The following is a 12,025-nucleotide window of genomic DNA, read 5'->3' as shown; positions in this document are numbered from 1 at the left end:
GGTATCTGTCTCAGTCTCCATGAGCATGGAGACATGAATAGCAAAAACTTGCAATTTTTATTCAGGATTGTGAAATGTAAGTTTGGAGAGAAAACCAGTACTGCCATTATTTGTTTGTTTGCTAGAACCTCAATGATCTGGCATACTTGTGTGTTTATTTGCTATGGCTTTTGGAATCACAATATGGTGAAATATACCCAAAGGACTTATGTAAGATTTTGAGAAAGACAGTGCTAATGTGATGTCTATCCCTTGTGTGTCAGGTTGAATTCATAATATGTTTCAGTGTTAGAATGAACCTAGCAGCTGCTTTTTTAAAAATCACAACTGCAAAAGAGTGGTATTTTCCTGGAGGTGAGGGGCTCTGTAAACCAGGGCAGTCCTATACAAACTGGGATAGCTGGAGGGTAAAGCGACCTATGCTCAGCAACAATGTCTAGGAGGTTTTTTAACAGCAGTTGTGATTAACTTACTTTATCAGGAATAGCCTGCCCCTTTTAAGCAAAAAAGAAATACTGCCAGAGAAAGTGAGGTATTGCTTTAAAAACAAACGAACAAACCCTAGGTGTTGTTGTTACTATCAAGGACTTTGGGGTGGTGTAGCTGTATTCCTCTTTGGGAGTGCATGGAAAGGCAAATGTAAGATAATCCAGCAGACCTATATCTTCTGTATATACTAGCTTCTTTGGGAATGGAGTCTGCTCTGTTTGTTGGAGATTCTAAAACATGAAGGGACAGACAAGAAGGATGGGATAGGATTCAAACTCTTGTGAACATAATAAATTTACTAAAATGGTCCCTACCTTCTAATTCCTCCAGCAGCCTTCTGTGCCCTTGAAAAGCCACTGCTAAGAGCTGTGGGACCCATCAAAACAATATACACCATGAGGGGTAACAAGAGTGAAAGGAGGTGATTTTGGCTAATTCCTCCCTTTTTTGTTGCTGCTACCTGAGCTACATGGTATATTGCTTTGGGCAGCGGTCCTTGGCAAGGGCTTTTCAAGGACATGGAGGCTGCTGGGAGAAGGAAAAGAAAGAAAAGATCTGGTTCCACCCAGACTTGTTCTCTTCATAGGAACATGGAGTATCTGACTAATGGAATCCCTTCATTAGGGGCATAATAAGATTATACAAATACAGACATGGTAGCCTTTTTCTTTCTTTCTGTAAGTCATAGCTGACTTTATGGCAACCCCATGGGATTTTCTAGGCAAAAGATGTTCAGAGGTGGCTTGCCATGGCCTGCCTCTGTGTCATGACCCTGGTATTCCTTGTTGGCTACTTATCCAAATACAGACCAGGGCTGACCCTGCTTAGGTTCTGAGATCTGACAAGAGAGGGCTAGTCTGGGCTATCCAGGTCAGGGCTAGCTTTATAACACATCTATTGTTAGAAAACCTCAGGGTAAATTTCATAGGATAAATATATTGAACATGGGCAGTCAGACACAGAGCCAGAGCCTTAGTTAAGAAACTAGATTCAATTGAGACTTTCTGTGGCCTTCAAGCATCTTAATGTCATTCAAAAGCTACTTGGAGACACAGGGTATATGAAATCCTGGCTTCTTTTCCCCTACTAATTACAGACATTATTTGCAGTTTTTTTCAGTTAGCAGTTGTATCTCAGTTTGGCAAGTTATTAAGTAATATGTTCCAGGTTCATCTGAAAGAAATAAAAGGTGTGGTTTTGGATAATTTCCATTCCTTTCCATTCAAGTTGTCATATATCCATAATGAGCACTTACCCTGAGATTAAGTGAAAGTCTGAAAGGAAAGCATATTGATGTCTTAATTCATGGGAATTAACACAGGAAGGAAAAAGAGAGAAGGGAGAAAAGTCATGTACAAAGGGAGAATGCAATTAAGAATGGTGGGCAAGTTGCTCAGTGAGCATAATCCAAGGATGTGTAAGCACTTCTGTCCCATTAATTTCAACTGAATAGTTAAGCACAAGGTTGATGCATTTCTATTCAATCAAATGGGACTGAAATTCTTAATTTCTCCAAGGATTTCAGAATAGCACACATGGTCCCCCTGCTATTTATTTTCATAACAATCAACCCTGGGAGGCAGGTGAAGTTGAAAAAGAGTGGCCCAAAGTCTTCAGGGTTGAGGGGAAATTAAAGTGCCTCTTCTCAGTCCTGTTCCAGCATTTTAGCTGACTTGTGTAAGGGCTTGCTTGTAAGAATTCCTTTGATACAGCTGACAGAAATAGGATGCTGGCTTATGAATTAAGCATTAATTGCTACTATAATAGGGCTGCCAAGCCCCTGGGCTAAGCAGGGGTTATCCCACCCTGGAGGTTCCCAACCCGCCAGCCCACATTGGGCTGGCGGGGGGAACCTCTCCCAGCGTTGCTGGCATGATGACATCATCTGGAACTTTGATGCCACACGCTGGCTGCTCTAGGCATTTCTGGAAAAACTCTATGGTACAAAAAAGTCCTCCAGTGGAGGCCGCAGGGGACTTGGCAACCCTATAGTATAGACTAATGACTATGAACTGGGATGTCCACTGCTCAGCCACAAACTCACTAGGAAGGCTGCCAAACTACAAGTGGGGCCTGGAAATCTTTTAGAATATCAGTTGATCTTTAGACTACAGAGATCAGTTCTCCTGTAGAAAATGGCAGCTTTGGAGGCGGGACTGAATGGAATTATAGCCTGCTGAGTTTTTTCCCCTTTCCAAACCCTGCTCTCCCAGGATGCACCTCCAAATCTTCAGGAATTTTCTAACCCAAATCTGGTGACCCCCATCACTAGGCCTTAGGCAAACCATCACTTCTCAGCCTCAGGCAGGTTTGCCAGCCCCCCAGGTGGAAGTAGGGGAATCTCCCAATTTTGCCTGCCACCAGCCAGCTAGAAGCTCCTCCCCACCACTGGAAGCCCCACCCCCACAGCCACAATCTGGCATGATGCCCCTAATGTGATGACTTCAAGCAGAAGTGCTGTCATCAGGTCAGGGATGTCATATGGCGATGCTCTGGTATTTTGGGCAAAACGCTATAGTAGCCATAGAGTTTTGCCCCATAATACCAGAATGTTGTCATGCAATGACAACATTCATGATGTCACTTCCACATGTCATTATCACATTGGGGGCATCATACACAATTATGTTGCCCCGCCCATCCACTCATGGAAAGTTCCTCCCCACCCCACTGCCAGTGAGAGCTAAGGAGCTAGCAACAATAGGCTCAGATTTCCCCCTGCCATTGCCAGTGTCAGGGTAATAATTTTTATTACTTGTATTTCTATTCCACCATATATATATATATATATATATATATATATATATATATATATATATATTTACCATGAAACTCAAATTGGCAAATATAAGATTCCCAAGAAATATTGCAGACAGGCACTTACCAGACCCAGGTTGCTGGTTTTATTTCAGACCATACCCTGGGACTGAGCTAATATCCTCCTACTTGATAAGATCAGTGTAAAAATCACTGAGGAACATATTACCACACTGGAAACTACACAAAGAAAAAAGGCACAGTAGGACAATCTGAAATTTAAAAAATGGTAAGCAGAGAAAGGGCTAAGCAATGCCTCTCCACATTTCTGCTCCAAATTCCCATGCTTTAAAAATAAAGCATCTGAGCTCTATTACATGAATGTAGTTATCATGAGGTGATGTATATGAAACACTCTAAAGAATAAAAAATGCTAATTGTTGATAGCTTGTAGGGGGGACCTAGTGTTGATAGCTTACATCCATAGCTGTTTTCTACCACCAGGACACTTCTTTGGCAGAGAAGGTTGAATTGTCTCCTCCCACATTGTGCCCGAAACTGTTCCTAGAGGAATGTTCAGGGGTGAATAAAGCTATGGGGGAGGGAAAGGAAGAAAGGTTCTGTAAATTCTTCTCCAGTCATGTATCTACAGAATATTCACCATTATTTATAATATTATTTATTTTGCTTCTAGAACAGAGGGCTATTTTTATGTATGACTCTTCAAAATGCTTTGCACTGCCATGTAAGGAGAATCTACCATTACTGTCAATCACCAGATGAGAATGTAATGCCAGTATGGGTAAGTTGTCCCTGGTTTTAGAACCAGGTTAGCCATAAAACAACCTTTACTTTTTTTTTTTTTTTTGCAAATCAGCAAATAAAAATGCATCTCAGAATGATAAGGAGCTTTCCACAGAATTATTGATGGTTTCTGAAGTGTATGCTACATAAAACAGAAGCAGTATTTAAGAAAAAGGACTCTTTTATGAGGAAAAAAACCTTGATATTTATGCAAAACACAGACCTTGTCACTGTAGATTTTATAAACTTTGTTGCTTAACATGAAGTGAAAGCACAGAAAGCCCAAACTCTTCAGCAAACACAGGGCAAATGTTCTGCTTTCCTGAACTGCCATGTTGGCAAGCAAATGAGCAGCAATGATTGCACAGTGGAATCCCTGTTCTTTACAGGTGTTATCAACACTGGGAAAAATAATCTCTCAGTGGGGATCATGCTGTGCTTTAATTTCAGCAGGTATGGGAATAAAATGGTTGACCTCAGGAAGGTTTGACTTGATGTCATGAATAATTCACCCTCAGTGAATTCTCTGTACTGACAAGGAATGGCCAGTTAGGGAGCTTGTCAAGAAACATTCCTAACAAAAATCTCATGCTTCTTCTTTGCATAGCTGCCTATATTGTGTGGCTTTGACAGCTTACATAAATAATTTCTTGTTAAAGGGTTGAAGTTGAAACCACATAATGTTACACTGCAGGTTCAAAGATGTAACACAGAATTAAGTGTTTACTTTAGAAATAGCTTTGCCCACAAGAATGTTTTCCATTCATACATAGAATGCACCACAGAAATCTATCTTTCACAAGAAACCTTAGACCAACAAATGCATTCCTCACGTGACAAGAATATACACAAACACTTTACCTTAGCAAGCTACTAAACAGTATAAAGTTGCCCAGTGTTAAAACATAGGCCACTGAAAGATAACACATACACCACTGACTACCTTTCAGTTACAAGCCTGTATGTTCTACTGAGGCCTGAAGCACATTTTATGGTTGTTGCAGGAATACCATCAACTATGGCCTCATTTTGGCAAACCATATCAAACCTACATGAATAGGGGCTCTCATTACGTGAGCTCCAATGCTCTTCTCAGCTACCACTGAGAACATGGGACAAGGTATGTAGTTTTTTAAAAAACACTGGTCCCTGTCCCACTTGATGAGCATTTCTACATGCTATGGTGAGATTGGTAAAGATTTGCCCCAGGAGGCAATTATCAGTTGCATGCATTCCAGCTTGCACTTTTATTAGAATTGTAAAAACATTACAGCCATTTTAAATTTCTTCTGGGTTACATGCTCACAACTGAAGAGCTGTTCCCTATGGTGACACCCCATCTGAAAGCAGTAGGTAACACCTAAATGTTTCTCATCGTGCCCATCCATTCAAATACTTTCCTGCACATACTGCAAAATCCTTGATGCATCACAAGTTCCATGATACCATCAGTCCCACAGCAGTTAGCCACAGATCAAATATAACCCCATCTTGGGACGTGAACATGGCCTAAACAGCAGTTCCAGCTCCCTCACAACAGCAGTGCTTTATCTCTCTCTCCCCCCCTCCCAGGGCTGGTGCATGGGAGTAGGCAAAGTAGGCAGTCGTCTAGGGCACCACCTGGCCTAGGGGGTACCACTGGGTGTCCCCTCCCAGACGCTTTATTCTGGCTCCTGACCACTGTAATCTTGTCTTCTCCCATCACCAAGCTGCCCTCAACAAAGCCAAGCTACCCCCCCCCTCTCCCTAATGCGCAACTTGGTCTCCCACCTCATCCTATCCTGCCACCCTCTTTCCTGGTGTGGCCAGCAAGCACTTATTCTTTATATATTCTTTATATACAATTTTTTAAATAACATATCACATTTAAAAAAAATAAATTAAAAATCAGTAAATTAAAAATGTGAAAATTTTCAAGTTTGGTGCTCTTCATTGTCCCTATATTTTTTAATAATGGGGGGAGGGGCGCTAGCACCCAGAAAGCCTAGCACGGGCCCTGCCCCCCCCCCATGGTGTAGAGAGGTAAAGATGCAGTACTGCAGTCCTAAGCTCTGCTCACAACCTGAGTTCAATCCTGGCAGAAGCTGAGTTCAGGTAGCTGGCTCAAGGTTGACTCAGCCTTCCACCCTTCCGAGGTCAGTAAAATGCTAGGGGGAAAGTGTAGATGACTGGGGAAGGCAATGGCAAACCACCCCATAAAAAGTCTGCTGTGAAATTGTCGTGATGCGATGTCACCACAGGGTTGGAAATGACTGGTGCTTGGACAGGGGACTACCTTTAAGGGAGAGATGGTGGCTCAGTAGTAGAGCATCTGCAGGCCCAGTTCTAAAGGTTCTGCTGCCTCAGGCAAAACCCTGCCACCGCCATAGGAGTCAAATCGTGCGTGCAAAGCGCACATGGTATGATGACGTCACCTAAAGTGATGTCATCACGCTGGCATACTCTGCTGGCCCAGCCAGCTCCCTATGAAGGAGGGGGGGAGGGCTGGGCAAGGGGCGGGCTGAGCATTCCTGCTCGGCCCGCTTTTCGCCCAGCCCTCCTGCCCCCTTCAAAGGGAGCTGGCTGGGAAGAAGTAGACATTGGATTTATATTCCGCCCGCCACTCAGAGTCTCAGAGCGGCTCACAATCTCCTTTACCTTCCTCCCCCACAACAAACACCCTAAGAGGTGGGTGGGACTGAGAGGCCCTCTCAGAAGCTGCCCTTTCAAGGACAACCTGTCAGAGCTATGGCTGACCCAAGGCCATTCCAGCAGCTTAAAGTGGAGGAGTGGGGAATCAAACCCAGTTCTCCCAGGTAAGAGTCCGCACACTTAACCACTACACCAAACTGGAAGCGGCCACCTGCATGCTTCTTCTTCGTTCTGATTTGGAACTGAGGAAGAAGCATGTGGACGACCGCTTTCCAGCCAGCTAAGTCCCTCTGAATGCTTGGCCCAGCCCTCCCACCCTCTTCAAAGGGAGCTGGCTGGGAAGCGGCTGCCAGTGTGCTCCTTCCTTCGTTCTGATCCGGAACCGAGGAAGAAGGATGCAGGTGGCTACTGCCAGCCAGCTGAGTCCCTCTGAAGAGGCAGAGAGGAGGGGCTGGGTGAGGGGCGGTCCAAGCGAGCACACTCAGCCTCCCCCTTGCCCAACCCACTCCCCCCCCTTCAGAGGGACTAGCTGGCTGGGAAGTGGCTGCTGGCGTGCTTCTTCCTCCGTTCCAAATTGGAATGGAGGAAGAAGCATGAAGGTGGCTGCTATCCAGCCAGCTCCATTGGCGCAAGTGGGGATGGGGAGGAGGCGCCTGCTCCCACCCTCCATCCCCACAGCCAGGTGGTGCCTGAGGTGGCCGCCTACCTTAGGGTTGCCAAGTCCAATTAAAGAAAAATCTGGGGACTTTGGGGGCGGAGCCAGGAGACTTTGGGGGTGGAGCCAGGAGACTTTGGGGGTGGAGCCAGGAACAAGGATGTGACAAGCATAATTGAACTCCAAGAGAGTTCTGGTCATCACATTTAAAGGGACAGCACACCTTTTAAAATGCCTTTCTTCCATAGGAAAGAATTAAGGATAGGGGCACCATCTTTTGGGGCTCATAGAATTGAACCCTCTGGTCCAATCGTTTTAAAACTTGGGGGGGCGGTGTTTTGGGGAGAGGCACTAGATGCTATACTAAAAATCTGGTGCCTCTACCTCAAAAAATAGCCCCCCCAGAGCCCCCAATATCCACGGATCAATTCCCTATTATTCCCTATGGGAATCGTTCTCCATAGGGAATAATAGAGTGCCTAGTAGATGTTTCCCTCCCCCCCTGCTTTCTAAGGGTGGGGAGGGCCTCCATACCAGGGAATCCCCCCTCCCTCTCTCACACACACAAATAATTACTTGGTCTTCTTCCAGCAGAACTTTGCTTGCTGTGAAAACGAAAGCAAGGCTGCACAGGAAAAGAAAGGGAGGGGCCGTTCTCCATGGAAACTGTTACTGACCCTTTCCCATGAAGCCCTTCCTGTTTCCTGTGCAGCCTTAAAGGGGCACACATTTTAAAAATGGATCAGAAGCTCTACAACAACATGATGCCTACAGGTATATTCTCTCTCCCCCCCGCCCCCCCACCCCCGCTTCCAGATTTTTTGAGAGCTGGGGAGGAAGCTGCAAATTCAGGGGTCCCCCACCAGGGCGAGGGGGGGGGGTTGGGAAGCCTAGCCGACCTGGCCTACTCCCACGCACCGGCCTTGATCATCTGCTTGGTAAGCAGAAGGTCCCAGGTTCAATCCCTTGTATCTCCAACTAAAAAGGGTCCAAGCAAGTAAGCATGAAAAACCTCAGCTTGAAACCCTGGAGAGCCGCTGCCAGTCTGAGTAGACAATACTTACTTTGATGGTCCCAGGGTCTGATTCAGTATAAGGCAGTTTCATATGTTCATAATAGTAGGCTGTGACTGTCACAGGCTGTGACTGTTGACTTAAAGACAACCAGCTATAATGACAAGTACTTTAGTACCCTTATGCCACCTACACTGGTGTAATTCCACTTTGAAATGTCCTCTTCCTATATTAAGGAGCTTCAGGAATGCAGTCAAAATATAACATTTTCTATTGTACACTAAGGAGTCTACCTTTAATTAAATAAGCTGCAATAGAACAAACAGTAAGCCACCCAGACAATCGGGTACAAGCTGAAAAACAGAGTGGAGAGAATGTGAGTGGAGAGAATGCAACTGTTTATTCTCTAAAACAAATTATTTTAAAAATTATATCAGAAACAGCATACCAAGGTAAGCAAGGCTAATTTTCTCTTCACTAAGAACTAGTTTTCATTGAGGTGGTCAACATATGTTTTGGCTGGACTATCTTTCACAGAATGTTTCGCTATATAAAAAAATCATATAGAAAATTAGACTATTTTTCCTGGTATTTAGTTTCTTTATACAGTGAGTTTTCATATATTCAGGAAAGCTCAGTCATGATTCTTCACCTGCATCCTGATGTGGTACATTATAGACATACATTTACCAACTCCAAGGGTCAGATCAGACATTAGTAAGATCACAGACCTCAGTCTATCAGCAAAAGGTAATCTGAATTTCTATGCAGCCCTGACTTGTACTTGGGGCTTTGTGGAGAACGGATTATTCTGGATCAACAATATGATGGAGAGGGAGTTTAGCCTATACATCCTCTCTTGGTTTCATTAATCAAGACCAAATTCCTCACTCTCTTATTAGTTATTAGCTACAACCTTTGAAATCTATTTTTCTTTTAAAATGCTAACAAAAATTAAGGAAGCAGAGTTTCAGTTCGTGAAACCAAAAGTGGTGGCTGAAGAGGTAAATTCCCTCCCCTCTTCCCACACATCCTTGATCCATGTTGTGGTTCTGTGCACAATTTACCTTTGACAGACTGACAAAGATGCCTGACCTTAAGTTCTAAATGGGAAGATTTCAACTGAACACTTTGACTAACTTCCTAACTGCAATCAGTTTGACAATGGAATCAATTAGTAGGGTTTGGGTGGGCTTTCTCTTGCTGGAAGCCTTAAAGCATAAATCAGTCAGTATAATATAGTGGGTTCCATGCAAGGAGGAGACGCATTTGTAGTGATCATAGCTCTTTTATTAAGTACAGCATGGTAACAGCTGAACTCGAAGACTGACGAATTGGGCCAACTGGCCAACTATATACACTTCAGTGTTCCCGCAGAAGGACACCATTGGATCATTCAAACCATCAGGGGGCCCGTGATTGGAGCAGGGCAGCAGAGATTTGGATCCTGCTGTCAATTGTTCCTGAGTCCCCAAGCTCAGTCCCAAAGGCTCCAATGAGCTAGGCAGGAACACCATTAATTATACACAACCCAGTCTACATGCACAACAGTCAGCCATCTGTTGGGTTTGCTCTAATTTAGACTTCTTGGACTGAGCAGCAGAGTGGGATACATGGCTCCTTTCATGTCTATGATTGATTTTTTCCATCACAACTATTTTGGCTTTTCACTAGACCTATATGTGAAAAGGCAATGAGCACAGTTCATTAAGCAGTGCTGCTATACATTTTCTATACATGCAGAGCCATTTGCAGAAGTGTCAATGGAAATTTCATAGTAGCAAGTGGTTGATGGGTTATATTCTATGAGGTCATACTATAACTGTGATCCTGTGGACAGAAGAATAGAATTCTACCAGCTTGTTGCAGAATCAGGGATTTGGTAAAATGGGGCTCAATGGATTGTAGTAGAGTTGGGTTAAGGAGAAAGTAGGTATTAATCTTTTAGCACAGAAGTTCATTTTCTGGTTAATATTTTGTTTTCAGCTTGGTTACTTAAGAGCTCAAAATAGTAAAAATAATGAGTTCACATTATGGACACACTGTTTTGCCTTAAAAATGAACCAGTTTCTCACAAAACCTATAAAAGCCATCTGAGAATGTTTAATACTTATATAGTCATATAACTGTCTAACCAAAAGGAATATATTTATTACCCTTTAGGAAAAATATAGAGGCAGTACCAGTTAACATCAAGTCTGATCTGGCCATGTTAGATGAAAAACAGCTTTAGTATAAACACTCTCTTTGGAGACTCAGAGTTATGCTGTTGGCCCATCAAGAAGGAAACATGTATTTTTATAAAACTTCTCAGATACTAGATGCTGGGCCAGTGCCAGTGCCCTCAGCTGGGAAGGTGGAGGCCACTCCTCCCTCCCAGGCAATTTAAATCATGTGGGAGGGCCCCAGGAACAGCCCCTGTCCTCTCCACACCAGTGAAAAGTCCCTGACAATCAGGTGACCTTTCACAGGTGTGGGGAGCCCCGGCAGAAGCAGCTGGGCTGGCCTCCCTCTCCATTTAAAGAGCCTGTGGACCAGCTGGCGGCGGGGTCTTTAAATCATGTGAGGAGGCTGTAGCTGCTTCTGCCAACCGTTTCGTGTGATTTGAATTGCTGGTGGGGGCATCTCTCAAGCCCCTACCCCTGCTGGCGATCCACATTGTGCACGAGAGGCAGCAGAAGCAGCTGCACACCTTCCTGCGATTTAAAGACCTTGCCGATCAGGTGGTCCACTGGCTCTTTAAATGGAGGGGAAGGCTGGGGCTTGGCAGCTTCTGCTGGAACTCTCCATGCCAGTGAAAGGTCTGATTGGTCAGCTGATCAGGGGGACCTTTCACTGGCACGGCAAAGCAGTGGCTGCTTTTGGATGCCCTCCCGTGCAATTTAAATCACCCAGGAGGGAGGGGCCAGCCTCGACCCTCCCAGGGGGTGCCAAATTTGGTGCCCCCCAAGGCCGCCACCCTAGGTGACTGCCTAAGTTTGCCTAATGAGCCCACACACTGAGCCTGCTTCAGCGGGGAGGGCAGGATATAAATCAGATAAACTAAAATAACTAAACTAATGGGCACTCTGGCCCTGACTAGATGCTATGGGAAAAAATGGGCTAGAAAGAGCAAACCTTGCTCCAAATCTTACATTGTAAAAAGGAGAAGACCATCAGGGCAGGAGAAGAGATGTAAAAGGGAGGGGAAGAGGAAGAGAGCAAAGCTGAATGGCTTGAAAGAAGCTGTTACAAGAACAAAACGCTGCCAGAGCAGCCAGTACAGATACAGGTGAGCAACAGAGAAGGCTGAAATCACCTGAAGGTATTTCCAGTTGCAGAATTCATGACATTTTACACACATTTGTACATGTATGGTATACTTACATTGAAACTGAAAGTTGAATGATATGGTTGCTCTGATTATTTTGCTTCTTTTTATAATTTTTACAAGAGGGGTGGGGTTCACAAAGGTTTATGAGATCATCTCAGTTTCCTTTCTTCCACAGTGTCTTCTTTTCCTTTCCTGAAAGCCTCCAAAGCCTCTCCTTTTCATTCTCCTTTCTCTCCTTTCCACCCACTAACTAACCAACCTTTTATCTGCCTCCACTTATATTTATTTATTACATTCACTAGTAATAAAGCCCATTGTGGAGAGAAATACAATAGGCACTAGAAATTTGCTGAGGGTGAGTGT

At 44.3% G+C, this 12,025-nt stretch overlaps 1 protein-coding gene across 2 annotated transcripts in view; it reads right to left on the bottom strand.

The window, feature by feature from the left end:
- Positions 1-12,025, bottom strand: part of SMOC2 (SPARC related modular calcium binding 2) — a 257,957-nt gene that overhangs the window by 29,013 nt on the left and 216,919 nt on the right. The window lies entirely within an intron of this gene.

Source organism: Heteronotia binoei, chromosome 1 (genome assembly GCF_032191835.1).
Source record: "Heteronotia binoei isolate CCM8104 ecotype False Entrance Well chromosome 1, APGP_CSIRO_Hbin_v1, whole genome shotgun sequence".
In the NCBI taxonomy this organism is placed as follows: domain Eukaryota; kingdom Metazoa; phylum Chordata; class Lepidosauria; order Squamata; family Gekkonidae; genus Heteronotia; species Heteronotia binoei.
This window is presented reverse-complemented; position numbering and strand designations above follow the sequence as displayed.